Raw genomic sequence first — 4498 nt, 5'->3', positions numbered from 1 at the left:
CTCAGATAGTATTTTGATAGAGTCTTTTACATAGAAATCAGTCCACAGGCTGTTATAGGCAACTGAGTAAGTCGGGGAATGTTTCATCTTCTAAGTAACGTTACAACCTGTTGACAAATTGGCAATAAAAAGTGATTAATACATAACATATACATAACAATACGTAAAATGCTTCAGAACTGTACATATGGGGGGACTCGTTGGGTGTGTGGCATCACGTCAGCCTCATTCAAAATCACAGCAACTGTCTATTGGTTTTTGACATTAAAAAAATGTTAATGAATATAATCTGTAGTTCAGAATTGACCAGTTTCATAGTTGTAGTTGCCTAACATCAACCATACTGTAGTTTGCATGTGCAGATATAAAGAAATAATAAATATAAATTAATTGGTTTTGTGTGGTTGGTTTTACTATCTGAACTATTGCTGTAGTTGATATTGGACAATTTTGCTATCCCTGGATCACATTCCATAATGACATTTTTGAACTTTCAATGCCAACGTGTTGGATTTAAGGGCAAAATAACTTCTGACAGAATTTTATTCAATTTCCATAAAATGTAGCAATTTCACATTACGCCCTTTGTATACTATACTGTTTGCAGGGGGGAGAGGGTTGGAGTGTTAAACAACAACAACAAAATTCTACTAGTAATAGTTTAAGGTACCTGACATAATATTGATTAGATGTCTACAGAAACTTGTTGACAGACTTTCCCATCACCATAAGTTACCCTGACAATATTTCATGTCATTTGTTAATTGTCACTTCAAACCTACAGGTGTCCAGTCTTTGTTTAAAGGCTCACTGTACTGTGTTACACTCTAAAACCACTCATGTGGGACATGATGTGCCCAGTGGCTGGATCTGACAGGCTACGGGTGCCACAGCAGGTTTACAAAGACCTCCAATGAGAAATTGATCTGACAACCATTCAAGGGTAAATCATTTCCACGAGTTAATTACTTTGGAAGAAAAAAACTCTGAGGCATCTGTGCAGAGTGTGAGAGCCAGGTCTGTACCGAGGGAACACCACCACTTACCGACTGATGGATCACACAAACTGCCCTGTGTTTGCTGCTGTTAATGGATTATTCTAACTTTAAATAAGGAGTTTTCAAAAACTCCAAGACACTGCATTCAGAGAAATTTTACATTCTTCTAATTCATTATTAAAACTCAAAAATCCGATTGTGTTATTTCATTTGATCAGTGTTTTCATCTTATTGTTTTTTTTAAAGAATGTAATGCTTTTAACTGATAGCCAAGATGAAACAAAATAAACATCCTTTTTATTTTGCCATGTTTTACACCCTGTAACATGTCTGCCTTTTAGCCAGCCAATTTACACATCGTCTGATTAGATTTGCGCATTTTAATAAAACCATGGGTGAACTCCAATCTCCTCTAAATGACTTTAAGCTGCTCAGATTAGTGCCACATGTGAGTATAATGCAGTGAGAAGGGATGCATTTTTATGGATAAGTAGTCAATAACATCAGCGTGTTACTGCCATAGTGCTCCTTGGCTGGGATCCAACCTGTTAAAACCATACAACAATCCTGGTAAAAGGCCTGTTGGCTTTGCAAATTGAGCCACTGTAGGCTCGCTGGGATCTGATTGGATTTCCCCCAGTCCTGCGGCTGGGAACATGTGTTTCTGCGATCCCCAGAGCGGCTGTCAGTGATGCTTCTCTCCACCGGTGGAAGGAGAGAACAGAGAGAGAGAGAGTGGGGGGAGAGAGACAGAGACAGAGAGAAGCACCCGTGGCTATTTACAAAACATTCATTGTTTTATCTGTGCGAGGCAGTCAGAGGCCTTCCCAGTCCTCTCCACCTCTCATTAATCAGTGACAAAGCCTTATTTAAGTGCTTGTTGTCCTGACCTATTCATGACTGACGTTGGCATTTAAGAAATACGAGCGCAGAGCGCCACAGTATCAGCAGGGTGGGTGGAACACGAGGTACCGCACGTAGCATTTTAGTCGTAAGCGGAGCCATTAATATGTTTCTCCTCAGAAGAAGTTGTCAGCTTGGCGACAGCCCCCTTCTCAGACTCATCAGTCAGCTTGTGAAGGGAGTTCACTCTGGGTTGATGAGCTCAATGGGTGATCACCTTTTGTAATGAGAACGACTGAGAGATAGCAAGGAGAGCAAAGCAGAGACAGAGAGACAGGGTGAATCACCTGTTCGAAAAGATAAAAGAAGGAATAGACACGCTTAAAAAGACACTGAATGAGAGATGCTGAGAGGAGAATGAGTCATCTGTTCACAAAAGCATGCAGGAAAGGGGAATCAGTGAGGAAGAAAGCAGAGAGGAGTGAAGAAATAGACAGGATGACATATGATGGCGATGATGACGACTATAATTATTTTGGTGATGATGTCGATGAAGTCGATATTCAACCTACCAACAAGTGAGCGGAGGCTCACAATGCATTTAGTTGACAAAGGTCAACCTCTCACAACTTCCCCTCCGTGACTCCTGTATGGATGCACATCACTCAGTGTGGCTTAATCATTAACACGTTCTCTGTCAAGGCTTTATCACAGGTCGAGTTCAATGGCACTCCTGGCAAATAAAAGCACTTCATAACTCGCCGCTTTATAAGCATGACTGGGTGATTGACAGTAGCATAAGTGATGAAGCAACAGCAGAGATGGATGGGAAGATGAGTTGAGATGATAAAGGAAGGCAAATAGGCAGATAGACCATGGGAGATATCACAGAATTTTAAAGGAAAAATCCAACATGAAATTTTTTTTTTTTGTAATTACAGCAATTTGACACGGCACATTACAGCAGTGCTTTTCTGTCTACTCTCGCTTTTTTTGTCATCCACAGAAACCCATTCTGCGCTGCTGTCATCACTCTCTCCACCAACATGTACACAGCACAGGGAGCCCTTTACTGAGAGCTTGTCATAAACACATTTATGGGGAAAATACAATTTCACTTACTGAAGTAGATAGGCAATGGAGTAGACAATGGAGGATGAGAGAAAGTACAACAAATGAATACCTCGCGACTTTTTGTATCAATACTCACTTAAGTCCAGAATAATTGTTTCCAGGGTGGAGTGGATAGAACATATTTTCACTCCTATTGACTTATTGCACATTTTCTTGCACTCCAAACTAACAGATTTTGTTTATAAGTTGCACTAATTTCGTTTTTTTTTTTTTTTTAAGTGGGAGAATTCAAATAAATTACATATAAAATCCAATTAAGGCGCAAGCAAATTTCAGAAAAATAGGTGGACGTATAAAGATCCAATCTAGTGTGCGAGTATGCTACCCTTTCACTTACTTGATATATACATGCATTATCTTATTTAATACTCTATGAATCAAATTGGCTGCAACAGATACAAGGAAATGTGTTTATTTTGCATAAATTCAATTCAGAAACGGAAGTTATCTTATTGCACTTTTCCTATAGAGTGGATCTAGATCATACTCTTTGTAATATTATTACCCAACATATCCCACCATGAGTAACCACTTGGCAACAGTGACAAGGAAAAACTTCCTTTTAAGAGGCAGAAACCTCAAGCAGAACCAGACTCAGGGTGGGTGTCCATCTGCCGCTGCTGGTTGAGAGAGAGAGCATACAGTAGCAATGCAATGCAAATTCCATACATAATTTTAAAATAATAATAATGCAATGGTAGTGGTAATATTAATAAAATAATAATAGTAATAATAATGATAGGAATAATAATAATAAGACTAATTATAATAATTGTAGCAGTGGTTGTCGAGTAGGAACATGGGGGCAGTATGAGGCCCACAATCACAGATCCAGACTCTACAGCTCCGGAGGAAGAAATACCTGCTGAAAGTGACAGAAGGAGAGAGGAGAAAGGCAAGAAAGGTCAAAACTACGGGAGAGAGAAGATGTTAGTAACATGCATTAATGGGATAAGAATGCATATGGAGAGGGAGAGGAGGAGAGAGGACAGAGGTGCATCATGGGAAGTATCCCAGCAGTCTAGGCCTATAGCAGCATAACTAAGGGATGGTTCAGGGCTCACCTAAAAGATTTATCAAAGAGGGAAGTCTTAAGCCTACTCTTAAATGTGGAGATGGTGTCTTCCTCCTGACTCCAAACTGGGATCTGATTCTACAGGAGAGGAGCTGAAGGCTCTGGCTCCCATTCTACTTTGGGAGACTCTGGGAACCACAAGTAACCCTGCATACTGGGAGCAGTGTTCTAGTCGGGTAATAAGGTACTTTGAACTCTTTAAGATATGATGGTGCCTAACCATTAAGAGCTTTGTAGGTGAGCTTTATTCTGGATTTTACAGGGAGATGGTGCAGAGAAGCTAAAGTTAGAGAAATATGATCTCTTTTCCTAGTTTTTGTCAGTACACGTGCTGCAGCAGTCTGGATCAACTGGAGAGTCATAAGGGACTTATTCAGGCAGCCAGATAATAAGGAATTGCAATAATCCAACCTAGAAGTAACAAATGCATGGACCAGTTTTTTGGCAT

The sequence above is a fragment of the Siniperca chuatsi genome, linkage group LG1 (assembly GCF_020085105.1).
Source record: "Siniperca chuatsi isolate FFG_IHB_CAS linkage group LG1, ASM2008510v1, whole genome shotgun sequence".
Classification (NCBI taxonomy): domain Eukaryota; kingdom Metazoa; phylum Chordata; class Actinopteri; order Centrarchiformes; family Sinipercidae; genus Siniperca; species Siniperca chuatsi.
Note: the sequence above shows the minus strand (reverse complement) of the source record.